The following is a 23,944-nucleotide window of genomic DNA, read 5'->3' as shown; positions in this document are numbered from 1 at the left end:
ACTGAACCTAACAGGCAGCTGGCAGGGGAAGGAAGGCAGAGGCAGATCTTGGGGTTCCTTGAAACTTTTGCTGAACTGTACCTGGCTCTAGTGCTAGCAATGCTGGCCTTGATGCACAGCTTGGTCCTTCTCATGCACTGAAGCCCAGCAGAGGCAGCCACAAACTGTGGATTTCTTGTAGCTCCAAATAGGTTGCTGAAGCACAGATAGTGTCTAACAGTGGCCTAATACAGGGTCCCTCCCAAGAGGCCTCAACACAACCAGTGGCCAGCATCCGGCAACATCAGAGCAGGATCCAACAAGCTTCACAACAGTGTATCCAAAGAAAGATTTCAGAAGGCACCAAACACTGCTGAGGTGAATTCTGCTTCGTGAGGTCAGCACCTACACTGCAGCTCGCATACAGTGGTAGGGGTTGAGTCTCATAATCAGTGAGCCTGAGGATTGATCCCATGCACAAACCAGCCAAATAACAATCAGGACTCAATTATAACAGGAGGGTCCACATAACCCACACAACAGACATTACTAGAACACCCAGCTCAGAAGATCAAGGAGACTGGCACTCGGTTCTACAGGATACCTACTACAAAAGGCCACCCCACGGAAACTGGGAGTCATAGCAGACCTATCCAATACATAGAAAAAATACAAAGAGGCAGCCAAAATGAGGAGACAAAGAAAAAGTCCCCAAAGAAAAGAACAGGAGACTGTTCCAGAAAAAAAGCTAAATAAAATGGAGGCAGATATATAGTTCCAAGTAATGGGTACAAGGATGCTCAAAGAACTCAGTAAGAACTACACCAGCATGTGAAAAAAACATAGAAAACTTAAAAAGAGCAGTCAAAAATAAAGAATACAATATCTGAACTCAAGAATATACTGAAAGTAGTAAACAGTAGGTTGGATGAAGTAGAGGATTGAATCAACGATATGGAAGATAAGGTTAAAAAAAATCCAATCAGAGCAGAAAAAAGAAAAAAAAATTCAAAAGAATGAGGATAGGCCTTAGCCAGTGTGGCTCAGTAGTTAGGGTGTTGGTCCGCACACCAAATGGTAGCAGGTTTGATACCCAGTCAAGGGGGTGTACCTAAGTTGCAGTTTTGATCACGAATCCTCGTTGGGGTGAGTGTGGGAGGCAATAAAAAATAAAGAATACAATATCTGAAGTCCCCCCTCTATCCCTCTCTCCCCCTCCCTCCCTTCCTTCCACTCTCTAAAATCAATGGAAAAAATATCCTTGGTGAGGATTAACAAAACAAAACAAAGAATGGGGATGATTTAAGGGACCTTTGGGACAATATGAAGTGTAACAACAAGAGAGAGAAGAGAGAGAGAGCAAGGGATCGAGAATCTATTTGAAGAAATAATGAGTGAAAAATCTCCCTAACCTGGTGAATGAAAAAGACACAAAAGTCCAGGAATCACAGAGAGGCCCAAACAAGATGATTCCAAAGAGGCCCCTACCATGACACACCATAGTTAGAATGGCAAATGTTAAAGACTAAGTGAGAATCTTAAGAACAGTAAAAGGAATACAGTTACCTACAAGGGAGCTTGCATAAGACTATCAGCTGATTTCTCAACAGAAACATTTCAGGCCAGAAGGGACTGCCATGAAAAGTGATGAAAAAGCATGGACCTACAACCAAAACTACTCTACCCAGCAAGGCTACCAATTTAAAACTGAAAGGGAAATAAAGAGCTTCCCAGACAAGAAAAAGCTAAACGAAGTTTTTTTTTGTTTTTTACCACCAAACCAGTATTACAAGAAGAAGAACATTGCTAAAAGAATATAATGGCAATAAATACATACCTCTCAACAATCACTTTAAATGTAAATGGCATAAATGCTCTAATCAAAAGACATAGGGGAGTTGAATGAATAAGAAACAAGACCCATATACATGCTGTCTACAAAAGACTCACCATAGAATGAAAGATGTACACAGATTAAAAGTAAAAAGATGGAAAAAGACATTTCATCCAAATGAAAATGAAAGAAAAGGCTGGGGTAGCAATACTTTATATCTGACAAAAGAGACTTTAAAAGAGAGAATATAGTAAGAGACAAAGAAGGACACTACATAATGATAAAGGTAAAAAATCCAACAAGAGAATATAACCCTTGTAAACATTTATGTAACCAACAAAGGGTACATAAATATGTAAAGTGAATATTGACAGACATGAAGGGAGAGATTGACAGTAATACAATTGTAGTAGGGGATTTTAACACCCCATTGACATCAATGGATAGATCTTCCAGACAAAAATCAACAAGGAAATGATGGCCTTAAATGACACAGTAGATTAGATAATTTTATTGATATCTTCAGAGCATTTCACCCCAAAGCAGCAGAATATACTTTCTTTTCAAGTGCATATAGAACATTTTCTATGATAGACCACATGTTAGGACAAAAAACAAGTCTTAATAAATTTAAGAAGACTGAAATCATATCAAGCATATTTTTGGACCATAATGGCATGAATCTAGAAATCAATCACAAGAAAAAAGTGAAAAAATAAACAAAAACAAGACATGGAGACTAAATAACATGTTACTAAACAATTAATAGGTTAACAATGAGAACAAGGATGAAATCAAAAGTTACCTTGAAACACATAAAAATGAGAACACAATAACCCCAAATCACAGTGAGAGCAGTCCTAAGAGGTAAATTCGTAGCATTACAGACTTACCTTAAGAAACAAGGAAAATCTCAAATAAACGATTTAACTTTACCATTAAAGGTACTAGAAAAAGAACTAACAAAGCCCAATGTGAGTAGAAGAAAGGAAATAATAAAGTTCAGAGCAGAAGTAAACAAAATAGAGTCTAAAAAAAAGTACAAACGATCAATGAAACCAAGAGCTGGTTCTTTGAACAGATAAACAAGATTGAGAAACCTTTCATCAAATTCATCAAGAAAAAAAGAGAGAACACCCAAATAAATAAAATCAGAAATGAAAGAGAAGAAGTAACAACAGACACTAAAGAAATAGCAACAATTTTAAGAAAATAATACAAACAACTATATGCCAACAAATTGGACAATCTGTAATAAATTCCTAGAAACACACAATTTTCCAAAACTGAATCAGGAAGAATCAGAGAATCTGAATAGACAGATTACAACTAGTGAAACTGAAGCAGTAATCAAAAGACTCCCAACAAAAAAAGTCCTTGATCACATGGCTTCACAGGTGAATTTTACCAAACATTCAAAGAAGAACTAACACCTATTCTTCTCAAACTATTAAAAAAAATTCAAGAGGAGGGAAGACTCCCAAGTTCACTTTACGAGGCCAGCATTATCCTAATTCCATAATGCGATAAAGACACTACAAAGAAAGAAAATTACAGACCAGTATCACTGATGAACACAGATGCTAAAATCTTCAACAAAATATTAGCAAACGGGATCCACCAATACATTAAAAAGGTCATATACCACAGTCAAGTGGAATTTACTCTGAGGATGCAAGGTTGATACAATATACAAAACAATAAATGTGATATACCACATAAACAAAATGAAGGATAAAAACCATATGATCATATCAAAATATGCAGAAAAACATTTGATAAAACCCAGCACCCATTTATGATAAAAACTCTCAGCAAACTGGGAATAGAGGGAACATACCTCAAACTAATAAAGGCTATATATGACAAACCCACAGCCAACATCATACTCAATGGGTAAAATCTACAAGCCTTTCCTTTAAGATCTGGGACAAGATAGGGATGTCCACTTTCACCACTCTGACTCAACATAGTACTGGGAGTCCAAGCTACAATAAATTAGAGATGAAGATATAAAAGGCATTCAAATTGGAAAAGAAGATGTAGAACTGTCATTATTGCAGATGACATGATACTGTGTATACATAGCCCTAAAGATTCCACCAAAAAACTGCTGGAACTGATAAATGAATTCAGTAAAGTAGCAGGATACAAAATAAATATCCAGAAATTAGCTGCATTTTCACATACCAGTAATGAACTATCAGAAAGGGAAAGTAAAAAAACATTCCTATTTACAATTGCTTCAAAAAATAATAAAGTACCTGGGAAAAAATTTAACCAAGGATGTAAAAGACCTGTCCTTGGAAAATTATAAGACACTGAAGAAAATACAAATATGTGGAAGCATATACTATGTTCATGGTTAGGAAGAATTAACATCATTAATACGTCCATACTACCCAAAGGAATCTACAGATTCAACATAGTTCCTATCACAATACCACTGGCATATTTCCCAGAACTAGAACAAATATTCAAAAATTTATATGGGACTAAAAAAGACCCCAAATAGTCTCAGCAACCTTGAGATAAAAGAACAAAGTTGGAGGAATCACGCTGCCTGATCTCAAACTATACTACAAGGGCATAGTAATCAAAACAGCATGATACTGGCATAAAAACAGACATATAGATGAATGGAACAGAATAGAGAGCCCAGAAATAAACCCATGCCTTTATAGTCAGTTACTATTTGACAAAGGAGGCAAAAACATACAATGGGATAAAGATAGTCTCTTCAATAAATGGTGTTGGGAAAACTGGACAGATATGTGCAAAAAAATGAAAGTAGACCACCTTCTTATACCATACACAAGAATAAACTCAAAATGGATTAAAGACTTACATGTTAGACTTGCAACCATAAAAATCCTAGAAGAAAACATAGGCAGAAAAATACCGGAAATTTCTCATAGAAATATTTTGTGTGAGGTACTGTCTTGGGCAAAGGAAACAAAAGGAGTTGCCTCGAAAAATTAAAAGTGGAAGTGCCTTATGACCCAGTGATTCCACTTCTGGGAATATATTCAAAGAAACCCTAAACACTAATTCAAGAAATATACGCACCCCCATGTTCATTGCAGCAGTATTTATAATAGCCAAGATTTGGAAGAAGCCCAAGTGCCCATCAGTAGATGAGTGGATAAAAAAAGCTGTGGTACATTTACACAATGGAATACTACTCAGCTATAAAAAAAGAAGGGAATCTTACCTTTTGCATCAGCACGGATGGACCTGGAGAGTATTATGCTAAGTGAAATAAGCCAGAGATAGACAAGTACCATATAACTTCACTTATATGGTAATATGTGGAATAAAATGAACAAAAGACACTAACAAAGTGGAAAGAGACTCATGGATACAGAGAACAGACCACAGCTGTCAGAAGAGAGGTGATTGGGAGCTGGGTGAGAAGGGTGAACGAGATTAAGCAAAGAAAAAAAGACTCACGAACACAAACAACAGTATGGTGATTTCCAGAGGGAAGGGAGGGTAGGGGAAGGTAGAAAAAGGTAAAGGGGGAATAAATGATGATGGAAGGAGACTTGACTTGGGCTGATAAACACACAATACAATATGCAGATGATGTACTGTAGAATTGTATACCTGAAACCTATATAGTTTTATTAACCAATGTCATCCCCATAAATTCAAATAAATATAAAAAACAACAAACAAAAGGATAAGGCAGAATTAGGAGTGAATATTTAAGGTAATTGGGTATTAAGGATCCTATTAGGATATTGGACATCTGTCTTTTCTTTCTTTCTATAAGAAGAAGTTGAGTAAGGGCTGAATGAACAAAGGTGAGAGATATTTTAAAAGATGGGAAGGGTTTGGGAGGAAAGTGGGATAGATGAAGCATGAGGGAAAGAGTGGGATCAAGACGATTGGTTGAAAAGACCATTTTGTCACTTGAGACAGAAGCAGAGAGGTAATAATGTGACATGGAGCCACTTTGGCTGTTTAGTTTCTAAACCAGAGGTGGGGAACCTTTTTTTCTGCCCCGGGCCATCTGGATATTTATAACATCATTCGAGGGCCACACAAAATTATCAACTTAAAAATCAGCCTGCTATATTTGGTCAAATATTTAATTAACTCACCCCTAATGCCATGGCAGGGCCAGACCAGATGATTTTGTGGGCCTTAGACGGCCCTCAGTCATTCCCCACCCCTGCTAAACCATAAAGAAAGATTTACCGAAAATAAGAGGAGCCAAAGAGCTTCAAGAGCTTGAGAGAATGGCGAAAGTTTGCAATTATTGTAATGGGAAGAGAGAAAAAAGAAAAGGACCAAAACAAGAACACAAGTTCGATTGAGGTACAACTCTTCTAATGCCCATTCTCATTGAGTGTCTAAGTCATCCGCAAGGCAGATGTGAGGATGAAATGGATCCATAAACACGACCTCAGTAGTGAAGTCCTTGCATTGTTTATATAATCCCACAGGTCCATAAGCCTTTATTAAGAGGAAATGTCAGCATTTGATTGTTTTTATTTCAAAACCATTTTTATTGAAATCTGCAAGAAATTAACTTCAGGGAAAAGAAAAACATACTGAGACAGATACCCTGTTCTCTTTTTAATAGAACCAACAGTCTAAAGATGCTAAACAAATGAATCAGATATATTGGTAATCTAGCTTTGAAAAGTAAAACCCATTTAGGAATTGTGAGAGTCTTGATCCTAAATACCAGTTTAGTTATTCACTCAGAATCTTTAGTAACATTTGGAAAGTAATTAATCAACTTATGACACAAGATTCAAAGGCTGCCACCTCTCATTGAAACTGTATGGGGTTTTATCTGCATTTATCTGGTAATTGAAACAACAATTATTTTTGTAACCTCTTTGAACACCCAAAGAATATTTAAAATCATTGGACCTTATCTACAGATTTCACTGCACAAGTATGTGTTACTGAGGCTGAAAGAGAATTTAGAAATATCTTAATTCAGACATGAGAGAAAGTTAATTTTTAAAAAGTCCAAAATGCACATTCATTTCTGTTAGGGCAAAGTTGTTTTCGTTAGAACTTAAAATATTGATTGCACTGTTTTACACTCAATTTAAAAAATAGGTAGGGGTTGACCTGGCTGGTGTGACTCAGTTGGTTGGGCGTCATTCCGTGCACCAAAGGGTCACTGTTCTGATTCTAGTCAGGGCACATGCCCAGGTTGTGGGTTCAGACCCCAGTCGGGGTGTGTGCCGGAGGCAGCCTATCAATGGTCCTCTCTCACATCGATGTTTCTCTCTCTTTCTTCCTTTCCCTTCTTCTCTTTCTAAAATCAATTTAAAAACCTTAAAAAACAACAACAACCCAGCTACGGTAATATTTTAAGCCCAAAGGCTCACGAGGGCCCTAAATGATTCTATTTGTCTGCTGTTTTTGACATAACTAGGCAGTAGTTGGACCACGAGCTCACTTTGGCCAGGATAACCATCAGTAGGAGCTAGAGGGATTCTGCCTGAAAGTGAGGCCACAGTCAAGTGACAGATGCTCACCTAAGATTCTCAGAGGAGCAATAAGACAGGAAGTGAAAGCAGGCCCTAATATGAGCTTTCCTCAAATCTTTAGACCACTGTCTGAGTTCATGTTTGGAACATGACAAATGCAATTCCTACACACACTCCAGCATGAACTCTGTATATTGAAGGCCCAAAGAAATGTTCTCAAGATAATATCCACAAGAAAAATTAATATACCTCTACAACAGATGATATCCCAATGGAAAGTAATTGTGAATACAGTTTTTAGGGACATAACTTTTGTAATAGATGCATTATAATCACTGATATGCTAGGAAATTTTAGTCGTGAAAATGATGTAAAACAGTTACAAGTTTGTTTGCTTTTTCTTTTAATATAACGATTTCTTCTGAAACATAGACTTTCACTTAGAGTGTTTGTAAGTAACTAATAGACGGTTTAGGACATACCTCTGACACTCACACTAACAGTTATTCCTGCTTTTGCTAAATATTCCTGCTAATCTTACTAGTAGCTGAGGGTAGGGTAAACTAAGAGGCCTGATTTAGGAGTGGGTAGATTATGGTCTAGCTTCTCCCAGAATAAAACTACCTGTGACAGAGTTGGAGGAAGTTCAGGCTTTGCTTATTGTGTGCTCTACTATTTTCCTGTGAGCTTCCCTTGATTCTGTACTCAGCTTTTTTCCTATTTGTAAGGCAGCAGTCTGATTCCTAATGGGACACTCTATTCATGATTTCCAATGCACCCAAGCCCATGACCCTATAGCATATCCACTTACTTCTCTCCTCCCTTAACCCATAAAAACCTCTAGGTCTTCTACTTCGTTATTTATTTTCTGTATCTGTGACATGAGAGTTATCACAAAAATTTTCTTAAATTGAACTACATATTTCCAAATGTACTAGTATAAATATAGAGGCATTTGACTGCTAATTTATCAAATTGTGAGACCTTTTCAATGGAGTTAAGAATAATCCTATATAATAAAAGGCTAATATGCAAATTGACCGAATGGCAGAACGACCGGTTGCTATGATGTGCACGGACCACCAGGGGACAGATGCTGAATGCAGGAGCTGCTCCCTGGTGGTCAGTGCACTCCCACAGGGGGAGCGCTGCTCAGCCAGAAGACAGGCTCACAACTGGCGAGCCCAGCGGCAGTGGCAGGAGCCTCTCCTGCCTCCGCGGCAGTGCTAAGGATGTCCAACTGATGGCTTAGGCCTGGGGAGCAGGCCTAAGCCATCAGTCGGACAACCCCTGAGGGCTCCCAGACTGCGAGAGGGTGCAGACCAGGCTGAGGGACTGCCCCACCCCTGAGTACATGAATTTTGTGCACCGGGCCTCTAGTTTAGTTATAAATGTATACAAACACATTAATATATAATTATTATTGGTCCTCTGGTTAACCATTGAAACAAAACTTAAGCAGGTCAAAACTACATAATAGCTCGGCCAGTGCTGCTCAGTGGTTGAGTGTTGACTTATGAATCAGGAGGTCATGGTTCAATTCCCAGTCAGGGCACATGCCCGGGTTGCAGGCTTGATCCATAGTAGGGGATCTCTCATCATTGATGTTTCTATTTCCCTCTCTCCCTCTCCCTTCCTCTCTGAAATCAATAAAAATATATATTTTTAAAAATCAAACAAAACAAACCTAAAACTATATAAATAAGTTAATCCTTATACAGTGCAATCTATAATTAAATTTCAAAACAAGCTTTAATGATGATATATGTATTCGGCAACCTTCAGGTTCACTTAAGAGAATCTCCATTTCAAAACCATAATAACACCATTTTCCTTTCTTTCCCCACCAAGATATAAGAAATTTTCAAATTCTGGCACCTCGATGTCACACAGATACAAGACACTTTTGATCAGGGAAAGTTTTCTGGGGACCAAATGTGATACGTTGTTAGAAATTCATGATATAATAAAAAGGTCTCAATGTACATGTTTCAGTACTGCGCCTCCTAAATTCATTCTTTCTTTGAGACAGAAGGAGTTGCTGTTTCCATAGCTTTAATACTCTAGTCATGTACTTTTCAACTGTACTTAAAGTTACATATTTGGGCTGAATCCCTATGGGAAGTCTAGTTACCAGAAAGCACAGACTCACAAACAGGAAATATAACTAGAGTAAGAAGGTGTGTTCTCCACACAATAAAGTTCAAAGATATGTCATTCACGTAATTTGGAGCAAGCCCCAACACCACTATTATTGTCCAATGTCCCTTATGACAATTTAGGATTAAAGCATCATGTTTTCTAAGCCTGTTTGAACTTGCTGCTCTTGCTTATAGATACAAATAACCTGCCCCTTTCTGTGCTTAGTTTTCAATCAGTAAGCATGTCAAGGTGAAAAGGATAGCAGGAACTGTAAAAGTGTTGTGGGGGCGGGGGGAGAGTCAATTTTCAGAAAGCATATGGTAAAACTGAATACTTAATCAAATTAGCCTAGAATTCCTTCCTATTTTCAGCACTTTTTTTTGCAAAAGCAGTTGCTTCATGGTACAGAATGAATTTCAATAAATGTCATACATTTAGTTAGATGGCATATTTTAAAAATTTGTCGAACCAGGTCACTGGCTCAGAATAGATGTCATTCTAAGACATGACAGATGGATATTGATATTGAACAGAAAGATTGACATTAGCTGGGAGGTTCTGGCAGAAGAAAATGTTATTCATGTAACATTCAACAACATATTTACTGAGTACCTTCTGTGTGCCAGTATAAACTTATAATAAATATTTGGACTTTTTAAATATATATATGTAATATTTTATATTACAATAGAAAGAGGAGTTGTGCCAAAATAATGTCCTCGGGGTTAGTAAGGATTATAACGGAATAAGACTGGTCTTTAAAAATACTTATATTTTTTACATTGCATCAGAAAAATGCATTAGTACTCATTCAAACATCCATTCCGTCATGGTTGCAGGATTTTAGATTTCAGATTTTCGACGACCCTTAGTAAAAACCAACTTCCTATTTTTCTGGAACAAAAGGGGCCTTAACATGGCTTCAAAGATTTCTTAGACATCAAAGAGCTTAGAGAGACATACAGTTTATAGATAATGATTTAGGATTTAGTGAATAAAAAACACATGGATTAAATTTCTTTTAAAAGACCCCTAGGTTTACTTTTTAAGAACTAAAATGTTGGTCTAAACACGTTAGTCTCGAGCAAAGCCCAGATTGATTTTTAAAGATAGAGTTGTCTTATGGACCTAAAACTTGGCTGGGTTTTCCTTTCACACATGATTAGGCCTCAAAAGGAGGCAACCTGCCGTCTGCTAACCAAATTACTCCACTTCTCTTTCTCTGACTTGTGAAAACTACATTATTTCAAGGCCTCCAGCTTTAAATGCTCTTCTTGATATTAAATAAAATACTAAAAACCAAAACCATCTCATGGTCTTACTGAACAACTGGAGCACTTCTTAATTCCTCCAAGTCAATTATTTCCTTTGTTTTAACATACAACTTTAAAATTGGACCTGAGGTTCTAGGTGCTGTCTCAGATTTCCAACTACTGAAGAATAAAATATCATTTCACAGTAGGAAAAGGCCACTGATCTTAATATGTGTACTGCTTCATGACATATTATTATATTTGCATTAAAATAGTAGGAAGAAATACAGTACATAATCTTCCGGTCTAACACAGTGGCCTTCCGGAAGGCCGCTAGCCTGGGTATTTCAAGCTCTTAGGACTAAAGGAAACAAGTTAGTGCACAACCTGTGAGCTTTTACTCCTTTGGAAAAATAGATTGCAACACACATCTGATGGCTTTTAAGGGCCCTTGAAACCAACACAGTGTGCGTTTTGAATTTCAATGGTAGAGAAATAACAATTGGCGAAGTTCAGGGAGATCTAAACAAAATAAAATACGAAACAAGAAAGTGCCAGTATTCCAAAGAGAGGATTTATTCTGAATGAGAACTTGGAAATGAAATATGAAATGTACATATAAAGTTACGATGAATTTAGGTTTCAGAAAATGACTGCTTTGGTTCAACAATGAAATCGCTAGATAACCCTCTAGTTTAGAGTTATATATATAGCTTGATAGAAAGTGTGGTGGGCTGATGAGTTTAGAAAAAGTAAGTATGTGCCAATATATAAATTTTAAAGTATCTTTTTCTTTTTAAATTACTAAACTAATGTTCCAGAGAGGGGAAAAAATCTGAGAACTATAGAAGATAAAACACTTTGCAGAAGTGGTCTTGGGGCTCTTGGGGCAAGTATGCTGCTGAAGGTCACACAGCACCTCAAGGTCACACAGGGGATCAATTGGCAGGTGTAGTCATGGCCAAGATTGCAAACAGGACCACCAGGAGCCAAAGCTGGCCCACAGACATTCTGTCTCTCTAGCCACACAGTTTTAAACATGCTGAGTTAACATTTAAATATTGAGAGATTTCTAGCTTCTCCTGAAAATTTGAAAGACAGCACCACATGCCACACACTGGGCCTCATGGCAATGCTGATGATACCAAGCCGTTGCTGCCCTCTTAGCGTTTTTTTTCTGAGCAGGTTGTCCTTCCCTAGTGAAGGGACTAACTTTACCATTTAGGTTAGCTGTTTGCAAATCTTGATACAGGATATAGACAGCGTATGAGGAAGAAGGAAGAAAAGATGATGGGAATCCCACACAGTGGCTTAACACTGGAAAGGGGCAAGGAAGGTAAGAGAAAAAGGAAAGAAAGAAGTGCACAGCAGACAGAAACTGTATGCTATAAAAAAGTACCTCCCACCCCTGCTGTCTCCAGGTGTATACTATGGAGGGGGACCCATGACAAAGACTATGGGTTTTGCTCTCAACAAATCCCTTTGGACCAGGCTCATAGTGTGGAAAACAAGAAGGAAAATTGTCCAAGTGGAGCAATATCCCTGATCAAGGATGGGACCAGGCAAATGGAGAATACCATGGGTTCTCTTCTTCCAGACCCCATAAACCAAGGGATGTGGGCCACAACTTCATCTTCATTTTGAGACTGTAGTGAACTATGGCCGGCACTGCCCAGGTACTTCCCATAAAGAACCAGAGGCACCATGTACAGCTGTGCCGGCCGTGGACTGCGTGCGTAATGCCAGACAAAACAAAATGAGAAGGGCACTCCTGAGGAATGCAGAGTAGAAGCCCTGCTCCAGATCTCCACATGGGTTGTTTTCTCATCTCCTTCGGGTTCTAGCCTTTGAAGTAAGGCCTCCTCTGATCCCACCACTGAATTTTTCAATCACCACCCGGTTCCCCCTTATTCCCCTCCACCACTTCATGCTTCTGTATAGTTCTTATCATCACCTCCTATACAATGCATTTTATTTATTGTTTGCCTTCCTAAATATAGAACAGAACATCATGAGGTCGGAGACTTTTGTCTCTTTTATTCTCTGCTGCATTGTCAGAATCTCAAGTTATGCCTAGTAGGTGCACAACAAATTATCCATAATGACCAAATCCTCACTCACTTTCTTGGAGTACAGGAATTAGCTTTCACTAGAACCTGTGATTCTCTGACCACATTTTATAATTGCTCTGGCCATATTTTATAATAATCCTTTGTTATATTTGGAGAAATACATTTTCAAATCCTATGGACCATTATATAATTTATATGGCTCATAAGCTCTTATATAACTTCTATGGGACCTATAGCTATTACAGAAATCAAAAACAACAGGAGTATCCTCCATAACATACTTGCAGAAATTCACATAATCACAGAAGAAATATGTATACCTGGGTATGTGATTAGCCAGTTAACTGCTTCTTTTTTTATTTTAAATTGTGCTGTGTTTACACCTCCTGCTACAAAGGCCAGATGTATGATTTTTCTCTCAATTACATTTTACAGCTTATAAAAATACTTTCTCATTTTGTCCTTGAAAAGCAAAGTAATCAGATTTTACCGAATGTTTTTACTGAAACAAATTCCAAGGAGAATATAGTGTTGAACACAACTGAGGAGATATCTGAGAACGGGCTTTCTAATAGAAGGGTAGATGACAAAATTATTCACAACTCTTAATCTGATAATAGCAGAATGCCCCACACATGTGAACAAAGCTTGTCTTGGTATGCTTTACTACAAAAAGAGAAAGCAAGAAAAAAAACTGGAGGAAGAGAAGGTGAGAAAACCCCTAGAGACTAGAAATGTATATTCATCATTCATCACTAACCTAAGGAGCCCAACCTATTTCTGTGAAAATGTTTCAAAAAGCTAACCTTCATGGATGACTGGGCGGATGCTGTATGGTGATATTAAGACAGCCATGGGAGCGAGGCTCTTGCACAGTTTTGTTGTCTATTATACGGGGAAGTTAAGATATTGTCTACCTTGTAAGGTTGCTGCACTATCAGAAAGATGATATGTTCAGAAACAGCTTGAAAATGTTAAGGGGTCTTTAAGTTCTAATCTTTTGACTAAAAACTAAAATTGTATTTAATAGCAAAGGGGATGATTTCTAACAATGTCATTCTCGTGTGATATCCCCTCAATAATTATGGATCTTGGTTCCATTTTATGTGTTATTTATCTGTATACCTAGATTGTAAACTCTTATGAGGACAGAGATTTAATTTCTTCTTTTAAAAAAATGTTTTTATTGAGTTTTAGAGAGAGAGGAAGGGAGAGGAACAGAGAGATAGAAACATCGATAAGAAAGAAACATCATTCACTGGCTGCCTCCTGTACGCCCCACACTGGGGATCAAGCCCCCAACCTAGGCATGTGCCCAGACTGGGAATGGAACCAGTGACCTCTTGGTTCACGGGTCGATGCTCAACCACTGAGCAACATCAACTGGGCCTCATTTCTTCCTTTTTAAAAAATGTTCCCATACTCCCAAACACATATGATGCTCTACATACCGTTCTTAGCTGTTTTTAGAAATGTGGGCCTGGCAGCAACTTTGCCTGCTACCTCAAGTGATGCTGAATTGACATTAGTCAGTATATCTATCATTTATTACTAAGAGGTGACTATTTATTTTGCACTGAGCAAAGCCCATAAAGAAATTATGTCCTGAGGGCTAGAATCAAAGACAACAGTTTCAACATCCACCACTTGAGTTTCTGCATATTTTCTCCCCTTAAGGCGGCACAATGAGGAAATTTGGTATGCCATGAACAAACACAGCAGCTCCAGGAAAATATTAGGGATGCTGGGAAAAAGAAAACATAGATGGTTCTGGTGAGAAGCATTAAACCTAATGACAGTGATAAAGAAACCATGAAAATGGAGAAATGGGGCATCCAAGGGCTTGGAAGCACCTCTGACCAAAAGGGGGGTAGGAGGGGGAGGAAGGGATGAGGAGGAAAGAGGCAGAAGGACAGGAGCTGCCCTGAATGTGTAGGGAGCTATGCACTCATTATAGGTGTGTCACCATAGGCATCGGTGCAGCCACCACTGTGTGTCCTGAGAGGCTGTCAGGCTTTTTGAGTTATTCACTTTATCTTGACATGACCACATTTGAGAACAAGTTTATTCGAGGTTACTGTATAGATTTGTAAAAGAAAAATTAGACTAATGCTATTTTGGACTTAAAAAAAAAAAAAGAACAACAGCCGAGAAAATTGATTGCTGAAATGTATTTCTTAGTTTAATCCTCATTAAAACAAATTTTAAAAATTTCAGATTATAGTGGAACATATGCTTAGAAGGTCTTAAAATGAATTTGTAAGATGGGTATTTTTCCTGCTTAAAAAAGTGTCATTTTTTTTCATTGTAGGTTTAAAAGTCATGAAGATACCAGTTATGCGCTTTCATACTGACTGACTGTGGTTAATCTTGTACATCTTTATCATTCAGATAAACTAATCTTTATCCTTCATCCACTAATTCTGAAGGCATACCTAATGTAAATCCCTATTTGTTATGTATTAAGAACAAAGCAGTCTTTGAAAGAGCAGTAGTCAGCAGACCATCTTATATATACCATAAATTACATTCAGTTAAAATAAAGCTATTTTTAGGTTAATAACTATAGGCTTACGCACGGTTAAGTGTGAAACCTGAAAAGAATTTTAAAAACAACAGTATATTTTATAGGCACTCAGACATATTTTGATACTATAAAAATTTCTTATGAGGGGTGTAAATCTCACCTGTGTTATTCAGCAATTCCAAAAGAATGAACACAGAATACACCCAGACTTGTAGTATATGGTTGGAACCAAACCACCTCACTTCTGTTCCATTATGGAAGTTTACATGTTAAAACAAAGCCCAATCCACTTAGAGCTAGAAAGGAAAGCTTTGTACCTGTAAATAAGCCAAGCAACACTTACAGTTTACATAAAGGCACAATTTATGTCCCCGTAGCACAGAGAAACATGATGTACATTACGTTCAGATCATCTTCATGCAGAAAAAAGTCATTAATCAGCTATAATAGTTTAGCTGTAAAAGAATATAATGTTTCTCTGAATCCATTTGCATGTGTCTGGCTGACGGAAACAACAGAATAAACCTCTACCCAACTCTACAATATGTGAACAGTCTTCTTAAAATTCAGGAGAGGGTCCAGATAGTATATAATCTCTCCAGTGTCAGTTTATACAATCCTATCATATTCCCTGGCCATCTTAATTTGGCAATTAAAGTATCCCGATTATTCTGCCTAAGAAAGTTGACAATATTTCATTCTACCCAGCGCTCCTTTGAACACAAAAGTGTGATAAGGTAAAATACATTGGGCAACTATTCATGCATGAGCCACTGGAATCCTCTCCAACTGCCAAATTTGTAAACGGCTCGTTTGAAATTGAAAGGTCTGAAATGGGAGACCGTACTTTGTTGTAAATTCTGCACTGGCAACAGTCAGTGAAAATACTTTCATTTGTGCTTCAATTCTTAGGCCAGTACTAGCCAGCCTACCCGACCTCTGGTTATAATCTGTTTACCTAATAAGACAGATGCCCTCCACAGCGCCCCAGCAAAGCGCTAAGGTACAATTGAAAATGATGGATCACAAGTCCTGTGTATTTGCCAGAAATGAAGAATTCAGCCCTTCACAGAAACATCAGTCCCTTGGAAGGACCCTCACGTAATACAGATAAAGCAGGGCTAAGAACAAGGAAACCTATGGGCTCGAACCTTGACAGTAGCATCACCGTGGGACAGGGTGGCCAGATCCCTTGTCTAAGGGCTGAGTCAGATCGCAGCCCTGAAACTTGGCCATGAACAGACATACATCACTCTCCTACCCCAGCGCCTCTGAGTCATACAGGTGGCCGCCTGCAGCGAACCCCTGAAACAGAAAAGCCTCCATCTAGTTTCGACCTCCCCCCTGACCACATCCCTTGTTCCCGAAGCCCCTACCCTCGCCTACCCCTCTGGATCAGCAGTCAGGTCCCTTAGGGAACAAAGAGACAGGGGCGCTGGGGCGCGGGGTGGGGTGCGGGATCTGAAGGCGGTGGTAGTTTTACCTTGAGGCGCCCAGGAACCGGCGGCGGCGAAGTCAGTCGCGCAGGGACCACCCGCGCGCCCCGCGCCTCCTCGAAGCGAGTCAGCTGTCGTCCCGCGTCCGGCTCGCGCCCTCCCGCTGGGCTCCGCATCTGGTCACAAAGCGCTAGGCGAGGGTTTTCCGGGGGTCTTATCTTTTCCCTCTTCCCCGCGTCCCGGGGCGGGGTTCCCCCGCCCCTTTCAACCCGCGGCGGTTGGGGTGGGAACATCAGCGGGAACGGGTGGGGCGCCGCCCTGGGCCCCGGGGGGGCCCCGGGGGGAGGGCGGGCCCCCCCCCGCCCGGGGCCAGAGGTGAATTTTTTTTGGGGAAATTTTTTCCCCCCCCGGGGGTTTTTTTTTTCCCAAAACGGGGGCGTTTTGAAAATTTACCCCCCCGGGCCCCCAAAGGGGCCCCCAATTTTCCCCCTTTTGGGGCCCCCTGGGGGGAAGTTTCCGGGGGGGGCCCCCCCCCCGGGCCCCCCCCCCCGCGCACAGCCCGCCGCTGCGGGAGGGAAGAGCGCGGGGCTCTCTCTGCCTCTCCCACGACTTGGGTAGCTGCCGGGCACCGACTCCCGGCAGAGAATGATTTGGCATTCACGTAAACAAGGAAGCTCATGTCAGAGACAGAGGTAGGAATGGATGACACACTGTCAATGATTCTATTATGCAGCGATTATCCCCTGCTAGAACTCGGATTTCTGGAAGGAAGAACAACACAGGAGTTTCACCCCGAGGAAACCTCAGTTTCCTTAATTTTTTTTTTCATAGCAGGAAACAGGCTGATTAAATAACTAGGCAAACATCAATGAACAAGCAAAAGAGAACAAAAGTGTAATTCTTGAATGTTGAGATCGTATGATTTGAAAAAAGGGTTTGAGGGCTTGTGTAGTTGTAATGAGGATTGTGTTAGGATAACTTTGTATCCCACATGTCTGGATATAAGAATTGACATTAACTTTCAAGAGAAAATAAAACAGTCACAGGTAAGGGGATCCGAGGAACAGCAGTGCCTGTTAGGACTCAGCATTCTCTTTTCCAACTCTCCTTAAGGGCTTGTTCAGATAATAGCATCTGTTAGACAGTCACAGTTGGGGGACAATTTACTATGCAGGTTCGGGAATTATTTACTACAGGTTGGAAAATAGAAAAGTCTAGGAAGAATAGTTGGCGTTTTCCTGAGAGCTTACTATGTGCCAGACACTTTGCCGGGGACTCTACACAAAGTAATTTCAGTCCTCAAACGTGATTGCCTCATGATTCCTCAATTTTATGGAAGAGGACAGTTCCCTACTTAATAGTACAGCCCTGCGTTGAAGTATTTTGCAAATGATGGAACTGAGTGCCTGAGAGGGTCACACAGCTGTTGGTAAGATCAGAGAGGTTAGAACCCGGCTCAAATCCCAGTCAGGTGCTCTTCACACCATGCCAAGAGGTTGGCAAGGCTGACTAAACAACACACTCCTACCAGAGATTTCACCATATGATATCACATGGCGTAATTTAACAATGACTATGGTTCAGAAAATAATGCTAATTTAGTGGCTGGAGGGTACTGGGCCTATTTATGGACAGATCGAGTACAGATTTGGGGTTCATTACCAACTTTCAAAAAATGGTGAGTAAACTAATGAACGCACACACACACACACACACACACACACACACAATTACTCATACTTGTCCAAAGCAATTACTAGAGTGCTGTTTCTATTTCCTAGTTTCCATATCAGTATGTTATCTTGGTTTGTAGATTGCATTATGTAGTTGCTTTAACAGGTTTTCTGAGTTTGTGTGCCATGATAACAATATAAAAGAAAAATATTACAATTAAAGTAGTGGAAAGACCCAGAAAAGCTATTGCAAAGTGGAAAATAGAGAATAAATTCAAGTAATATGTTACATATTGTCAGAACTGAACTTTACTAGTTTCTAATTATTGAAAAATTTCAATAGATTTTAAAACAAGTAAAAAGTGCCATTTTGATTTATTAATCATACATAAGGAGATAACATTTTTATAAAAATAACATAACTAAGAACAGCATAACTGAAAGTATCTGTGTGTGGGAAAATCAAATAATTAGTTTTTAAACACTGCCTAGATAGGTTTGATCAGGAAGGCGAGTACAAGTAATTACACATGTTTGAAAATGGATAGAAGCAGATACTTTATAAAGGCAATAGGAGCTCCACAATTCAGTTTTGGTTTTGTGGCAACGTCAATAGTTGCTGTTTAACTTTCCTTGGGCCCATGGCATGGTGACACGCTGTATGATGAAGTTCTGGTATTTTCCTAACCAAAGCAAACCCCCATGGTTGGCTAAGCAACACCTGTTCCCAAGCAAATATTCCCTTGCCTTCTTCCACTCTTGGGGCTGGAAATGCTTGTTTTCCCAGACTCCTTTGTAGCTAGACATGGCCACGGGATGTCATTCTGGCAATGAGGTGATGCTGAAGGTGGTTGGAGACTTCAGTGAAAGAGTTTAGTTCCCTAATTAAAGGGATCTTATGAGCTAGTGCCACACCTTCCCATTTCCTGCTTTCTTGGTTTCATATATCATGCCCAGCAGAGAGCTGGCCATCTTGCAACTATGAAAAAAGAAGTTGGCTCTGACATTGCTGAGCTATGGCACCAATGCCAGTAGACACCTGCTGATCAAGTATTTTATGGGAAAATACTTGTTCTAGACCCGTGGTCGGCAAACTGCGGCTCGCGAGCCACATGCGGCTCTTTGGCCCCTTGAGTGTGGTTCTTCCACAAAATACCATGTGCGGGCGCACACGTACAGTGCGATTGAAACTTCGTGGCCCATGCACAGAAGTCGGTATTTTGTGGAAGAGCCACAGTCAAGGGGCCAAAGAGCCACATGTGGCTCGCGAGCCGCAGTTTGCCGAGCTGCAGTTTGCTGACCACTGTTCTAGACACTGTTAGCCAGTGTTACTGTTTCCTTTGGCCAAAAACATTCAAAACTGATAAACCCCTCAAATGGGGAGCAAGACAGCTCCCAAACTGAGTTTAGCATATTAGTTAAGAGTGTGGGTTTTAAAGCCAGGTAGCCTGGATTTAAACCCCAGTTCTGCTGCTTGCTAGCTATACGACTACAGGCCAGTGGCTTATATCTCTGTGTCTTATCTGTAAAAAGGGGGTAATAATAGTACTAATTTGAAGATGAAATGAGAAGCTAGCTTTAAGTAAAGCACATGGAATAGTGTCTGATAAAATATAAGTGCTTAAGGGCATGAGTTATCCTTATCCACATGTTTGTGGATAACATAGTGCTAAACCACAAACACGATCTCTTCTGTTGACCTGAAGATGGGCCTAACAGTAGCCATGGTCAAGGGAGAGAGGAACACAGTGTCCTGCCACATCCTTCCTGCTTTCCCTTCAACACAGTGCAATTTGGATCCTAGAAGGTACTCTTTAAGTTCATTCGCATGGTGCTGTTTTTGAAACAAAAATGAAAGCAATCTTCTTAGAACAGAGGCTTTATGCCGGCAGCTGGTGGAAGGTAGGGCCCACAGACATGCACAGGCCCACAGAATGTTTTTTAAAGTTTGTGCTGCAGCAGACAGAACATACGTTATGCAGTTTGCCATTGTCCTACGATCTCTTACAATCCATCCAGCCTACTTCTGATCTCTTTATTTATTTATTTATTAATTTCAGAGAGAGGAAAGGGGAGGGAGAGAGAGATAGGAACATCAATGATGAGAGAGAATCATTGACTGGCTGCCTCCTGCACACCCCCTACTGAGGATTGAATCCGAAACCCGGGCATGTGCCACTGAGCCATACCAGCGGGGCCTACCTCTGATCTTGATGTCACTTTGTCCTGTAGGCATAGGATTTGTGATACCTGTCTTAGAATATTTTTTTCTTCTTGGGTTCCCTCTCTCTGCCCTCTCCAACTCTCTGATCCTGGTTGCCTCTATTATTGTGTTTATGGGAAATGTATCACAAAAAGACAAGAAGAAAAATTATTTGATTGTTTCTCAAATAATTTCTGTGGAAAAAATACATTTTGGGGATGTAGGAATCCTCTTATCTTTTAGAGATATGTTGTCCACTTTACAATATTGAAGAATCCGAAATTCACATGGAAAAAACAAAACAAAAAAACACACAGAACACCCCAAACATGCTGTTTCCCTCACCGTAAAAAATGGAAATGCAGCTATCAGGAGTTAGAGCAGAGCGATTTCAGTATGAACTGCTTTTATGTCGATTTGTACTGGTCATTTGCTTGTAGCTAGGCTCCCTAAAAATAAAACATGCAATGCTAAGTTATCTAAAAACATAACTAAGTTTATTCAATATTGAGGACAAGTCCAAGGCAGTTATGCTCCTGAAGCTACAAATACCATGATTTTAATCAGAAGGCCTGGGAGACTGGAGGCAGGAAAATGAAAAATAAATTACCACTTCCAACGGGGTGTAGCAATTTTGCTAGTGATTTGGTTCATTTTCATGTTCAGCTTTTTGCCTCTCATAAAATATGCAAAGGGAGAATGTATTTAGCTCCCATTTATTAAATGTCTGCCATATTACAGTCATGTGTTTGGGTTCTACGTATGTCCTCATAACAAAACTCTAGGACAGTATCATCCTCTAGTTTACACCCAGGGAAATGCAGCTCAGAGAGATCATGTCACTTATGCAAGGTCACACACCTGGCCTAAGTCTGTACCTTTCCAGAACAGTACTTCCCATTGCAGTATTTATCAACTGTTTCTCCTCCTGCGGTGAATGATGCAGTCATTTAACTAGAGCAGCAGAACGTAAGGCTTTCTCCCATTTTTCCTTTCTTCTCTGCACTCTAAGGGATGGCCACCCTCTGCTTGTTTTGACCCTTGGGGACTGATGTTGCAGTGCAGAATAATGGTGCTAGCACCACCTATGTTGTCCATAGGTTGGAGCAAGGGTCCCAGGCAGTCAGGGTGGCCTAGGGGATGGGCTGTCGGTGTGAGCGACCAAGGCCTTCCTGATGTGAAAAGGAACTGGAATGCTCTTTCCCCGTGTCTGTTTTTAGGACCCCTTCACTCTCCTTTGGGAACTTAGGGAATGTGAGAAAGGGAAGCCCAGATGACAGAGTCCAGAGTCCTAAGAGAGGGTCTTTTTGAGAACGTCTGTCTTCTCAGAAGATAAAAAATAAAGACAATGACTTGTAGATAGGCTGCCCTCATAATTATCCTATCAATAGTTCCCTCCATGAAGCTCAGTTAATTTCTTTTTCTTCTCTTTTCCATCCTCATCTTTTCTTTTCCTTTTCTGTCTTTTACCTTGTGGTAAATTACAAAAGCATTTTGGGGAAAAGATCTTTAATTTTTATGTAACATAGTATAGCATTATTTCCCAACTAGCACATCCATTCCCTCTGTTAATTTAAACTGGCACTAATACAAATGGATTAGCCTATCTTGGAAAATAATGCATTAACAATAATAAATATATTTCTTGCCCTAGCTGGTTTGGCTCAGTGGATAAAGTGCCGGCCAGCCTGTGGAATAAAGGGTCCCAGGTTTGATTCTGACCAAGGGCACATGCCTGGGTTGCAGGCTCGATCCACAGTGTGGGGCATGCAGGAGGCAGCCAATCAATGATTCTTTCTTATCATTGATGTTTCTATCTTTCTATCCCTTTCCCTTCCTCTCTGAAATCAATAAAAATAAATAAATGTATTTCTTTCATCGATTAGCATTTATTTATGGTTAACCCTTTAGAAAAATGTATGTAAGTGTGTGTGTGTGTGTGTGTGTGTGTGTGTGTGTGTAGTTACTGCCATGTGTTAGTGTAGTTACTGCAGTTCTAACTTTTACCACTAACTTGATGAGTGCTTTGGCACTTAACCCCTGTGGATCAGTTATTTCAGCTATAAAAACATTTCCAAAGTCTGATGAAAATGATATTAAAAAATTAAGTATCAACCAAAAGTTTACTGAAACCAGTCCTTCCGAAGCAAATACACCAAACAAGGTGCTAATTGTATTGTACATAAGGGATGTTGTATTAGAAAGAAAGTACTCTGGAGTGTGGTTCTTATTACTATTGCCTTGGCCAAATATGATAAAATCCTTTTTTCTATTTCAATGATTGATTTAATAATCAACTTAGGGATAGTATATTTGGTGATCCCAAAAGTAAATTAGACAGTTTAGAAATGGCTACAATATTTAACAGTTTCAGAGGTAATATATAGGTCTTAGTGGCACTGAAAAAAATGATAGAATGTTTGAAAGGTTTGATTAGAATCATTGTGACTATTACACAATCTGATGTATACTGAAGTCTAATAAAGATGGTTCCAATACTTTTGTACTGGCCAGATTTCAACCAGTTGTTTAACAACCTTGGAGTCAAGGTATAATTACTAGTCATGTGGGTTCAAAACACACAGAAGAAATGGCAATAATTCTGGATTAACCTTGGTTTTCCAATTAAGAATTTAAAAACAACATATTAAAAAATAGCACAGACAAATTGTGATCAGTCAAGGGCCATGCTCAGAAAGTCAGCAGTGGTGCAAACTGCTTTAGATTTCTAGTTCACTAATTCATTATAAACAACCCGGCCTTTACTTACTTAAAAAAAAAATTCAACCAAACTGCCCCCAAGGGGCAATTGCAAACTAGCCTCCAGACGGAACTGTCAGAGTCAATAAAATCATCTACAAATTTTTGTGCTTATGTTAAAGGAATTCTCAGAGAGTGTGTAAGCTGAATTAGAAAAGACATCTTTTTAAAGCTTTTTCTGAAGTGTCTGGGCCATCTGTTTTGGCCCAAGCTCCCATGTTAGAGCTGTTATCAAGTACTATTGGCTCTCCCATTGCTACTGTTAACAAATGGATTTGTCACCCCAAAGTTAAGAAAAACCAGATGTTTCCTTTGTTGTTCAGTATTCCAATGGCAGGTCAAGAGCATGTTTAAACAGCACCAGTGAATTGAGAAATAATCTTAGTAACCTGATCAATGAGGTCATATGATTTAGGATCATTTCAGGATTTTGAGTGAATTTCAATATTTGGCTATCTACATTTATTGGATTACCCTCAAATTAATCTGTTGTTGTTTTTTTCATAAATAGAAACCTATATTTTATGGGAATCATAATTTGTATGGAAGCAGTTATAAATCCTATCTAAATAAAAGCCTAATATGCTAAGTGTCAGGTTGTCC

The 23,944-nt window shown here is 39.4% G+C and overlaps 1 protein-coding gene across 7 annotated transcripts in view; it reads right to left on the bottom strand.

The window, feature by feature from the left end:
- The window catches only part of MET (MET proto-oncogene, receptor tyrosine kinase), a 138,898-nt gene extending 121,998 nt beyond the window's left edge, over positions 1–16,900 (bottom strand). For 3 of the 7 annotated variants that reach the window (XR_002832010.1, XM_023763809.1, XM_023763811.1), the window contains exon 1: positions 16,753–16,900. The gene's annotated coding sequence lies outside the window, so the exon portion shown is untranslated. Of the gene's footprint in view, positions 1–15,612; positions 15,630–16,752 lie in introns of those variants that run through there. The other 4 variants (XM_006100181.2, XM_023763808.1, XM_023763812.1 and 1 more) reach the window with 2 other exon arrangements.
- Between the last annotated feature and the right edge of the window lie 7,044 nt (positions 16,901–23,944).

Source organism: Myotis lucifugus, unplaced genomic scaffold (assembly GCF_000147115.1).
Source record: "Myotis lucifugus unplaced genomic scaffold, Myoluc2.0 scaffold_301, whole genome shotgun sequence".
NCBI classification, from domain to species: domain Eukaryota; kingdom Metazoa; phylum Chordata; class Mammalia; order Chiroptera; family Vespertilionidae; genus Myotis; species Myotis lucifugus.
Note: the sequence above shows the minus strand (reverse complement) of the source record. Positions and strands in the feature narration are given on the sequence as shown.